We start from the raw sequence: 13,333 nt of genomic DNA on the forward strand, positions 1-13,333 counted from the left end.
TGCCAGTAGAGGTTCATTATTCGGTAAAGGACTTTGTTTTCCCATGCATGAATAGACCGGGGCCTAGGAATTCATTTAGTTACTATAATTTATCAATTGGGCAACCGATGAAAACTTCAAAAAAAGCTCATTGCCGACCTTTATCCGAAAAAGAATATTGTTTTATTAAATTCGATCTAAAACCATATATGAAGACGTTTATTGACACCTTTGTCAGTAAAGGTACTGAGGCAATAACAAAAGTCGAAAAAGGAATCATTAAACTCGTTTCAATTCGGTCTTTGGTAAAATGCGTGAGAGTGTGTTCAAAAAGAGTTGTTAAGACGTTGTAACAAAAGAATGTGCCCGAATATTTGCCAATCCGATTCTCACAACGTTCACAATCATAGACTCCAATATGGTTCTTCTATAGAGAAAAAAAGAAACGTAGTATTAAATAAAAACATTGCCGCTGGCAGTGCCATATTAGAACTTTCAAAGAAACTCATGTTGGAATTTTATTACAATGTGTGTAAGCTCATATGGCTGGGGGAGGTCCATGTTCAAGTTTAATATGGCAATATTGATTATTGTTGTTAAAAGCTCAAGCTAAAAATTTAATAGACGATTTAAAAAATGTAAGCACATTAACTCTCGAATTGACTATTTTAACTGAGATGAGTCCATTTGCCTGGAGCTAGTGAAGCGTCAGGCCCGAAATAAGTTTTTATTTTTACAATCCGAGACGGGGAGTGACTTGACATCCAAAGGTGTGCTTGCTGGTTGAAAGGTGTACTGTGTGCAAACATGCAATTAGGATATAAAACATGTCTGCTAGGGGGTGCCTTTACACAATGTAAATAAAAATAACAATATGAGTGTTTATAGGAACTGAGTAGAAAATAAGAGTTTCAAGAGGGAAGGTCATAACTATTTGCTCTTTAAAATTTAGAAACTATACAGGTCGAGTCGGAAAAAATTCCGTTTTGGCAAAATCGGATAAAGTCAATCCCAGCGCGTACCGTCTGAGAGCATTACCTTACTTCAAATCGAGACATATGTTTAGAATACAGACGGCGTTTTGGTATGGAGAAAGCTCAATAGTTGATGGAAGGAAGGTCCAACCAGTCTCCGGCTCAGCAATATGTGTTTTCTTGTCGTTTTCTTGTGTTTTATTGGTAGCGTTTTTACATGTGCTGTTTTTTAGTGCAAAGCAAAATTGTTGGTTTAAAAAGTGCTTAATATTATTATTTTACCATAACCGACCGCGGCCCCCAACCCTTTAGCCACCACGTCTTCCAGCCACTGGAAGCGAGTCCCGCGCTGGCAGGCTTTACATGTCAAAGTACCTTTTTGTTGTTGTTTTTTAATAGCCAGTGCCTATGTAAATATGTCTATGTAAATATATTTTGTGTATACTATGTGTGTATTGTGTGTATTTTGTGTATATTATGTGCATTTATTTATATTAAAAAATACGTATCTTTTTGAATATTTATTCAACGGATTGAGCCAGTTGTATTTTGACATTTGAGGTGTACTTATCAATATTAGACTCTAGTCAGATTATTTCTTTGCTGACCATCAGTGTCTGGTTTCAACAAAAATAATTCAGAATCGTGATAAAAAGCTTTTAGGAAATCCTAAGAATAACTATTATTACTACAGTGCGTGGCACGGGTTCTATGATAATACAAAGACAATTACACCATACATAAGATTCATATGTGGACTCGATGTATTTAATTTTATTGCACCAAACTCATGGTTGGTTACTGGTGACTTAGCTGAATCCATTGAAAATTGGTCTCAAGGGATGTTACAGTTATTCACAGCCCAGTTCATCATGAAAAATTTTCGCAACTGTTGTTCTCCATAATCTCTTTTATCAGAGGAAATGATTGAAAGCACTTGCTTTGAATTGTACTTACTATATCATCTATAGGTTTGTTCACGATTCAAGTTCTCTCATAATTTTAAACAAGCAGATATTTCCTGAGGAACCGAAATTTTTTACTCTAGGCATATAACCAAGCTACCAACAAACCTTATGGTTACATTGTATTGGATGTCAACCAAACCAAGCCTGAGGAGTTACGCATAGTCACGGATATCTTTGACAATGAAATTACCATATATCTACCCGTGAATAGTAAAAAAGGTGATTAGTCGCCATCATGACATTGAAGAAGCTACATAAAAACAAACACTTATGTTCCATCCTAGGTAATGCAAACCGTGGCATAGGAAAGCTATACTCAAACATGGTATTGAAGATGAATTCATTTATCTCCTATCTGAGCTTTGTTTAAATTTAGCTGGAGGCATTTTAATTTTTACCTCAATACCAATAGGCTCATTAGTATTTGCAGCAGAAGTAGCACTTATGGTAGTAGTAGTGTGTACATATTGCCTTTTGGTCAATTCATTATTTCCTGAAAATTCCAACTTGATACCCTAAGCCATTCCTGAGATAGGCTGTTTTGACAACCTGCATGCACGTAGTTCGTTTTTTATTTAAGTTCAATATTCTCCTCAATGTTCCCTCAAAGCTTCATTTGTATGCCCTTGGGCTTCTTTTACACTAACGATCAAGCATACCCCCCTTTCCCAATGACAGACACTTTTGTGTAAATAGAGGGCGAATCGCATGACTTCAACTGCCAGAATGTGTTAGGAAACAGATAAAGCAACATCATTCACTTGTACCTGCCTTAGCCTGCAAAGCGAAATAAAAAAAAATAAAAGAAAATGGCTTGTTCAAGCGGGCGGTAGTTTCTTTTCATTGTTACTGCCGATATTCACAGAACTTGTAAATACTATTCTCTAGAAATGGCTAAGACTTAAAAAAATTAACACCAATAGAACTCGCTCGTTCAAAAGAACAGCACTTTAAAGAATATCTTGATAAATGTATTAACAATGAGAAAATTCCAAATGATGAATAATTAATTTTTCTTCAAAATGCCCTTCGACATGTTGATAAGAATAAACCCTACTATGAAAGACCGCTAAAGGTAAATGGCTTTGATCAAGCTCCAACTTCTGAAACTTTGAAAACACCAAAATAACAAAAAAATTTATCTAAAGTTTCGTCAAGTATCATAGACCTAATGCCTCAAGCGTAGCTAGAGCGAAGTAAAAGATTCTTAACTTGTTTCGCTGAAAATGAACATTTACAAATTGATGACAAAAAGAATGAATTTCTAATCCACGAAATGCCCTAAAATTTAATTGATTCGGTATGAGATTTGATTGCAAATCGTAAAAGACTTGAATCATTTGATAGTCATTTGTATAAATTTTTAAAGCCATAAAATTCCCAAAAAGTCTTATTGGAAATAAATATATTTTAAATTGTTTAAGGGAATTCGAAGAAATATAAAAGGATATATTGTTTTTGGAAGACACGCCAAGTTGGGGTGATGATTTAAGAGGTAGTAAGCGAAAGTGTCTTTTCACCATATTTAGTATGCGCAAGGGTTGCAGACTCGACACACCACGTTTCCGTTCAAAATGGCTCATGTTTGAAAAAGAGATTGTGAAAATATTGGAAAAGCGGGAAGTTGAAGTTCTCCCACCGCAATTGCCCGAGCTGCTGGAGTTGAAAAGAAGTTGGCTACAGAATTTTTACAGAAAGAATCCAGCTACACTCTTCATCGAAATCATAGAGGTCGCGGTAACCATTATTGAAAACAAAAGCCTTTTTCCTTTTGTATATATTTCAAGCAGATATTTTGACTCGAGAAGAGAAAGACTTCACAATAACCCGTAAAAATATATTTTATTTGCAATCAATGTTTTTAGTGGCTAAGCATATGCCGTTCCATTGGATTCAAAGAGTGGGGATGAAGTTGATAAAGCCCTTCAATCCATATTTCAACCAAACTCTTATAAAAGAAATCAAACGTATTGGGGTAGTGAATTTTTTAATCCACATGTAAAAGTACTTATTGAAATATAATACAATACTCCATCGTACTTTCGAGATATTGTGAATTTTGAGATTATGAAAAATAATGCTGCTTTTATTCAAGATTGAGATAAAATAATGTTGATTTATAATCAACGTCCTAATCGATTCTTATCCAATCATAGGCCTCTTGGAGTCCATGACAGTTACAATACACTTGACGTTTTTCTCAAACAAAATTCCAATGAAAAGGCTATGAAGAGAAAATTTAATATAAATGATACGGTTCGAATCAATCGAACAAATAATACTTTTGAAAAGGGGAATTACTTGTGGTCCACTTATTTTTTTAAGGTTTCAACAGTCTTTGACACTATCCCTGTAACGTATCGCCTACGTGATATGAAAAATGAAGAGATTCCTGGTAGTTTTTATGATTATGAATTACAAAAAGTTAATTCAATGGAATATTTCAAATTGAAAATATATTAAAGAGTCGAACTCACATGGTTAAGCAACAGTTGCTTTTTCGTTGGTTTGGGTACAACTGTGATTTTGATTCTTGAATTGCTACTCACAATGACGTTCACAATATCTAATGATTTCTATTTGACATTCAAGTCCAATGTGTCTAACCCAGTTTATGACGATTTGAATAAAATAAGTAAATTTGAAAAAAACTCTCCCCAGTCATCAAATTTGAGGGGAGGTATGAGGTTGAAAAAGGTTTGTACATATGAGATTAAAATAAGGCCCATTGACTTCTCTGACGGGGGTTTTGTGGCAAATTGACTCTGGTGATTACCCCTTTGCTACTATAAACTAAGAGGAATGCAATAATATGCATTGGCTGTGTTAAGCTATCAACAAAAAATTGGGAGTGGAAGAAGAGTGCTTCAAATTGAAATATTCAACTGAAAATAGGAGAATTTATATTATCAATTTATTTGAGAATAAAAACATTTTCCTCAAAGAGGATTTACGTGAGGTTCTCGGTTCTAAAAATCATATTCTTAAAGCAAAAATTTCAGTGGTAGGGACTATGCTATCTACGTAGACTGTGCACTCGGCTTTTAATCAGGTAATTGTATATTTCTTTATGCAACCTTTGTCGAAACATCGAGAGTCGGTAATACCAATGTTCTCCTTCTACGTATTCTTGAAGGAAAAACCAGTCACAAAGACATCACCAACATAATATAAAGCACCTTTAATATATTCCTGTCAACAATTTGAATTTGGAGCTCTGTCAGTGAACACTAAGAAGTGAATTGGTCAATCCTTTAACAATAACGAAAGGTTCGGTTGTGATTAAATATTATTTTCGACCTATTTAGGGAGATGGCTAATAGAAAAATCCTTTTTTTTCTCCTCATATTGATTGCTACTCTGTATTCTTGGACCACGGCAATTGGGTCGTGGAATGAACTATTACAGGATTCGTTTGTCAATAACCATCTACGTTTCCGGCAATTGTTTTTCTAAGTTGTTTGGCTCTGCACCACCACTGGCTAAAAAAATGTTTTGCACCGGTTGCCACAGATTTCGCGCCCTCTAGACTGCATGATTGGGGCTCTTGGAAGAATTTTATAGAAAATGTTTCAGAGAATCTCAGGTCCAGCACACGAGTCCTCGGCGAGCGATTGAAACCGCCAAAAAGTGGAAAAGGTTTAAAAAGGGCCAGAAACAATGCATCCCTCCTCAACTCAGACCGGAAGCATAAAACATCGCTCTTGTCAAAGAAGAAAGCAAAAGTAAAAATTCCGAAAAGGGATTTTTCTTTTTAGAAAGGGTATATATACCACATAAAGAATCTCCTCCTTCAGTAAACTGATGTCTAAATCTTATCAATGCAGAAAATGTTGCTGTGAGTGTAAAACATGGTTGTTATGAATAATTTTATCCGCAACAACCGCTTTCTGAAAACGTACATTTAAATTTTTTCTAGTGAAGATTATTTCATAGATTTGGCTTCCACATTTATAGATTTAGATGTCATTGTCTAACAATCTAACAATGAAAAACCAAGTGCAGCTGAAGGGTTATCCTCTAAAAATTGTTTACTACCCAATCTGTTTAGACGAATCAGTGTCTAGATAGATGGAACGTTGATGACCACAAGCAACAGTCTTTCAAATTATGCCAGTTATATACAATTTATATTGATCACTCCAATTTTGTAAGCTTTTGAGAGGTATGGCTATTAGATTTGAATATAAAACGGACACTGACACTACCAATATACTTGGAGATGCGACAACTAAAGAATTACACTTGGCTGGGAAAATAAATCATGAGATATTTAATATACCTCAATGGTATATAGCTCAATGATATGAAGCTTCAACTTGCTCCATCCAATTTTATTTTCAGAAAAATAGTTGGCACTGCAATCGATGTGATAGGTTCTCTCACCTCGGGAATACTTCATGTACTGAAACAACAAGTTATGAGTTCAGTTGCTTTGGAAATATAAAAAAAATAGGAATTAGGAAATTGTATTTTCATGTAATAGTCCAAAGACGGAGACTCATTTTCATTATATCCTTAAGTATTCCTCGAGAAAATATTTTCATTTGAAGAGATAAGTCTAGAAAATCATCATCTAGAATCAAACATTTTTCCAAAGTCACTAAATTTTGTATGATATTTTGCCTCTCAAATTCAACCATTTTTAATCCTAACACTCTCACTATCGATTATAGACTAAGAATAGATCTCGCTTGTAACAAACTCATTCTTTTTTTATTGATTTATTCAGATCTTTTTCTTCAATGTATTCCACTAATGCATTTAATCCGTCTTGCAATCTTTGTATATGCATTATATTCACTTTAGCTGCAAAGCATGATTATTCTTCCGACTTGAATTCGCTTAATGATATAACATAACGGGCTAAAATCTCGCTTCCTTCTAGGGTTAGCCAGCAGCTCTATGTACTTTCCACTGCAACATTAGGCATTTTAGGTCTCATTTCGCCATTGTTAGCGCCTGCAATATCCAATAGAGTAAAAGCATCCATTACTAAAGAATAATATCCTTGATGTTGACACACTGAACTCTTTTTCAACACTAAAGCAAAGTCAGGCAAGATTGTCTTACCTCTTGCCAGAAAATATTGGACCATGATCAATTTTTTTTACAATTGGGACTTCCCCGCTTAACTAACAAACTCTGACACTCTCTATGATGTAACAACCACGGTAATCCTGAAGTAAAGAAGCGCTGAAGGTTTTAAAAAAGAAACTATTATGTAATTAACACTTGCATCGCTTAAAAACATTCCCTATGACGTAACATGCATCAGTATCTTGAATAAGCTTAAAAAAAGCTTAGGGATCGGGATTCGAAGGGGATACTGTACGATGGAAGGCCTTATGGTGTCACTACTGTCATATTGTGTGGAAACAGTTGCCTGTATCAGCTCGGAGGTGCCACTCTTTCAGGCGGTCAAAAAACAATGTTAAAATTTTTTAGCTTCTTAGAAGTTTTTAGTTCGTTTTTATTTTATTATTATTTTTTATTCTTTTCTATTCGTAACATTTGTTGGAGTCCATTTCATTTATTTGATTTGTGGGTTCTATAAATTTTCTTCCCTTTTTTCTCTTCTCTCTGTGAGTACGTGATTTTCTTGCTCTGAGCTAGTGACTTGTGGGTTTTCTCCCTTCTTTACAGGCCAAAGAGCCTTTAGGGGAATGTATTATTGTATGTGCATGTGATCATGAATGATTCTTTCAATTATCTTATCTGAATATCCAAGCAATTTTAAAGGATATTCAGTGCAACTTTAAAACCAAGCAAAAGAACTCGGAGTTTTTCATTTTCTATTTTCTTCTCTCATTTATTTTGTACAATTGTGCAAAATTCTGTAATAAAAATTACTTCTTCATGGTAAACTTGCTCAACCCCTAAGTGTTCAGCCTTCTTTTAATTCTGATCAAATTAATTATCATGTTCGTAATACAAATCATATTAACATTTCTTTTACTCCTTCTATAAGATTTTAATCCTTTAATGGCGTGTCATATTGTGCTGTGTATGATACCTGATTCAGCACGAAGGCGCCACTTTTTTAGAATGTTTCAGAAAGCTGTTAACTTCGTTGGGCTTCTCAGAACTCATTTAAATTTTTAATTTGTTTATTTTTTTATTTTCTTTGTGCAGGATTCATTGGAGTCTATTTAATTTGTGGGCTCTATAAATTTTCTGCCTTTTTTTCTTCTCTCTGTGAGTAAGCGATTTTTCTCTGAGCTAGTGATTGGCGGGTCTTCCCCCTTCGTTACAGGCCAAAGAACCTTTGGGGGTATAATATAATGTACTTACTATTGTATGCATATTTAATAAAAAATAATGGTTCAAATAGAGATAAATGATTTTATTAGATAACGAAAAAACAGTAGAAAATGCTGGATATCTCGATCACACATACCGTGACGGTAATCAGAAAATATGCTCTGCTGTAACTATACCGGTCACTTTATATGTGACCAAAATATCTAGTTTTTATATATTTTTTTACTGTCTAATAAAAGGATTTATCCCTATTTGAACTGTTATTTATTGTCATGGAAAGGCATTGCAGTCTTCGAATATGCCTACGTATTTGATTATGATTAAATCTTACATTATCTTATCTTAAAGTCCAAGAAAGTTTAAAGGATATTCATTGTCAACTTTAAACAAAGTAACACAACACGGAACTTTTCATTTTCTATTTTCTCCTCTCAGTTCTGGGACAATCCCAGTTCTTTGTTTTGTTATTTTTTTGCATGCCAAGCTCGAATAATTTCTGGAATATATTTTGTTGTGCATTCTTTAAGAAAAATATCTTTTGAAAGCAATTAAATTTATAATATTAGGATGACACTTCTTGGCAAGAACGCTACACAATACTGCGCACTTAATTAATTACTTTTAAACAGCTTTTAAAGTAAATGAATTGGCAAAATTTCTAGCCAATCCATTTATATCATAATGAATAGTGTGAGCATAATTTATTTAACTAAAACGTTGTTTTAAATTGTCGGTTGTATTGAATTACTTTGATTAGCCAATATTTATGTACAGCAAACCAAAAGTTACGGAGAATGAGGAATTTTCTGAAGGCAGTGATTAAAATGAAACCTAATGGACTAGACAGATGTTGAGGTTTTTTTTTCAGAGTTTTAGCACGTGCGAGTGATAAACTGTCTTTTTCACAGACAGGGTGGTGTATCTTGGCAAATCACTTTAAATTTATAAAGCATGGACATTCAACGAAGACAATTTCCTTAGGAAAGCCGTGAAATAGCCAATTCAGAAAGGTATGAAGTTAATCCAAAAATTTTATAATGAAAATTCTGCAATATCCTAAGAATATCTCTCAAACTTAAAAGTCAGCAATAAAACTCCTTAAAATGCTCGCCACCCTAGAAGGAAATCAATGTTCGATATCTGCCGTAAAATACGGGTGTATTGATTAAATATGGTAGTCATTAGTTTCTAACATATTGGTTCCCTATCAATTTTGGACCATGCCCCACATAGGTATTTCTAAAACCCTGATGCTCCCCCTGTGATATCTAAATTTTGTTGTTCAAAATTTTATGTGTATGCATTTGAAGGAAGCTTAAAACGTCATTAACTTAGTATCGTTTTGGGTAATCTGGGCGTTTTAAACACATTTGAATGTGATATCGTTCACATGAAGTCTTTTTTTTTTAATTAAAGCTTCTAAGTATAAAACAGTATAAAGCAACAGAGAGTCACTAACTCTGAAATCTGTAGCGGATCCTCTTCTACTGGCCATCCTCTAATTACTAAATCTATAAAAATACTAAAATCTACAAAATCTACTATAAATCTAAATCTATAGCCATCCTCTAATTACTTTTATTTTAAGTAAAAAGAAACGGACACATTTAGAGCATGTTCTCAGAATGAAGGAAGGCCACCTTCCTCGGACAGTCTACAATTGGAAACCAGACTGTAGAAGAAGACGAAGTCGTCCAAAGAACACCATGCGGCAAACATTTGATCGAGATATCAGCATCGAGATATCGAGATATCAGATCGAGGTATCAGTCGAGGACTACTGATACCTCAATACCACCTGAATGGCAAAACGTTATCGCTAAAGCACCGCTTCGGCATAATTGGAGTGGCTTCGTCAAGGCCCTACGCACCAAAAATGGTTCCGGAGAAACTAAAGTTTAAGGTCAAGTAAAGTATAGTTGGGTAAATCTGGGTATAAGTAGTGTAAATCCAAGTACAAATCCACTGGATAAAAGTTGGGTAAATCCACGTATATATACCATATACGTGGTATATGGGAATATATATATCTATATATATAAAAATAAGTTGTTTGTTTGTGTGTCTGTCGACTGACGTCATGTTTGTGTGTCGACTGACGTCATTTTGTCAACTGACGTCATTATAAGGATTAAGCTGTATGTCGTCATGAAGTTGTTTGTCGACTGACGTCATGTTTGTTAACTGATGAAATTACAGACCGGGACACCGGGACACAAATGACGAACGGGACACAGGGAATATAAATGACGACCGGGACACAGGGACACAACTACAACGAGGACGCCGGGGGGCACACGGGGGATATATAAATGACGACCGGGACACAGGGAATTTTAGAAGAGAAATTACAGACCGGGACAACGGGACACAAATGACGACCGGGACACAGGGAATATAAATGACGACCGGGGCACTCAAAGAGAAATCCAGACTGGGACACCGGGACACAAGTGACGACCGGGACGCAGGGAATATAAAAGACGACCGGGACAAAGGGACACAACTACAACGGGGACGCTGGAGGGTAAAGGGGGATATATAAATGACGACGGGCACACAGGGAATGTTCGATTAGCAATCACCATCACAAAGCTCAAGAGCAATCATTAGAATAATGACGTAGATCTGAATACGGATTGTTTTTCCCATGGACAATTATACGTTGCATGTTCAAGAGTCGGTAAACCTGACAATCTATTTATATGCACAGACAATGGAACAGCAAAGAATGTTGTATATACGCAAGTTTTAGGTAGTAAAAAACACACACACATATATATATATATATATATATATATATATATATATATATATATATATATATATATATATATATATATATATATATATATATATATATATATAAATATATATATATATATATATATATATATATATATATATATATATATATATATATATATATATATATATATATATATATCACAGGTGGGACACAGGGACACAACTACAATGGCGCGTAACTAATATGGTGCGTAACGACTTACGCGCGCGCGGGGGGGGGGCAAAGTGCCCCCACCAACTAGGTGTTGGGGTGTATATATAATTAAATAGCCGAGAAAACGAGGGTAATCTCAGACAGTTGACAGTTTTTATTAATTTTTTTTTAGCATTGAATACGGCTCGGCGGAGGTTCTTGTCATAATGTCTGCCTTTGTCATTTTTACTTCTTTCACTATCCGATTTTTTTTTTCACTATCCAACATAGCAATCTTTACGGAAATGCGGTACTGTCCTGAAAACTTTATAATTTTAAAACGGGGTTAGATCTATTCAGACATGAATAGACCTAAAGTGGGTCCGAAAGAAAAAATGTTTTTAATGTTATGTTTTTGGTACTATAAGTGTTTTAGATAAAATACAACGTTCGGTTACAGAACATGTTATCACGGGTAGCAAATTTCGGGCTAAAACATGCGGCACCAAACAACTTAAAAGGGTGCAGACTGCTAATATTTTAATTTTTGAGAATATAAGGCTTTGTAGGGATCTCTTTTTATTCACGATCTAACATGGTAATCTTGACGGAAATGCGGTACTGCCCTGAAAACATTGTAATTTTGAAACGAGGCAAGGTCAATTCAGACAAGAATAGACTTAAATTGAGTCAAAAGATAAAATGTTTTGAATTTTACGTCCTTGGTACTTTAAGTGTTTTAGATAGGGTACAACTTTTGGTTATAGAAGATGTTATCACTGCTACAAAGTTTCCAAAGACTATATACCGCTTATTTAAAGCACTTGAATTTTGGTATTGTTAGATGACCAAATAGCCTTCCCGTGACGCATGAAAAACAATTTAGTAAGGTGAATTCTTTTATCTGACAGTGAAATACAAAAACTTTTATTTGCTACCGAAATATCCAGAATTTTTTTTTGTTTTTCGCTTTCAAATAAATGGATTTTCCATATTGAAATGCTATTTATACGTAATAGTTCAATTTGTTCCTCCTTAATCCAAGTTAGTTTTATTGATAGATTAAAGGCCCATTCCCAATGAGATTTTACTAATACCAAAAGTTAGCTAGCTCTTATTTGAGCTAATTAAAAATTTTAATATAGCTTTTTAGCCAATTAGAGAATTCTGTAAAAAAAAAAAAATGATTAGCTAAAAATGGCACTGGCTAATTTTCGATGTTACTAAAATCTCATTGTGATTGGCTTTTAAATCCGTTTTCTCTTCTTTTGACATCCAAAATATCTCAAAGTTTCAGGACTTAATGAATACAAATCACGTACAGATTACGTACAGATCAGTCAGTGAGACCTGTTTTCACTCATCTTGTTTGGTTGTCAAAATATTTTCAAGTTTCCAGTTTTAGAAAATGCAAACCACTCAAAAATCACTCTTTTCTGATCACAAATCGGATCAAAGATTAAAAATCCTTTTTTTTTTTATTCACAGAACTAGTTGGGAAATAAAATTTCCATGCCTGTGCCACAAATAAACACATATTTGTCAACAATAAGACTATCATCTGTCCTCGGACATTTTTCATATTGTCAACGAAAAAAATAATAAAAAAGTAAATGGTTCCAGAACGAAGGAAAAGTTTCAGATAAAATATTGACAATAAAGATAAAATACCAGTGAATGTCTAACAGGGACACGGAAAGGAAGTAGGGCTTAAAGTCTGAATCCCCAACATCCAAAATCTTTCAGTACTTTCGATCACTTATTATTAAAACTGTCAAATAAAAATTATTTTTATTTTCCCTCTCCGAAAGGAAAGTCTTCATGCCTTAGCTCCGTGTCTGTTAATTTTACTTTAGCTACCATCAAAGGCACATCCAGAATTTTGTCAACCCCCTAAGCCCCACAATTTGTATACGGTCTTATCTACCATACCCGCAAAGTTGTAGTCTCTTAAATTTCCTCTTAATTTCTTCAATGACACATATGACTATGAATATAGAAAAACAAAAGTGAAAAAGGTTATTAATGTATAATAAAGGTAAAAACCTTATAAGGTAATTGATTGCACAGGGGGCGACGGAAAGATATTGTAGACGTTACAATTGCTGATTCTTTTACAAGGTAGGTGGTAAGTCTGATATACAGGTTTAAGATATGTAGACAAGATTTAAATTTATAGCAACACAGAAATTGATTTCTCTGCATAT

At 34.3% G+C, this 13,333-nt stretch overlaps 1 protein-coding gene across 2 annotated transcripts in view; it reads left to right on the top strand.

Moving 5' to 3' along the window:
- Positions 1-8,920: 8,920 nt before the first annotated feature.
- The window catches only part of LOC136040220 (uncharacterized), a 121,502-nt gene continuing 117,089 nt past the window's right edge, over positions 8,921-13,333 (top strand). For both annotated transcript variants that reach the window (XM_065724417.1, XM_065724418.1), the window contains exon 1: positions 8,921-9,195. The gene's annotated coding sequence lies outside the window, so the exon portion shown is untranslated. The remainder of the gene's footprint in view (positions 9,196-13,333) is intronic.

Source organism: Artemia franciscana, chromosome 20, assembly GCF_032884065.1.
Source record: "Artemia franciscana chromosome 20, ASM3288406v1, whole genome shotgun sequence".
In the NCBI taxonomy this organism is placed as follows: Eukaryota; Metazoa; Arthropoda; class Branchiopoda; order Anostraca; family Artemiidae; genus Artemia; species Artemia franciscana.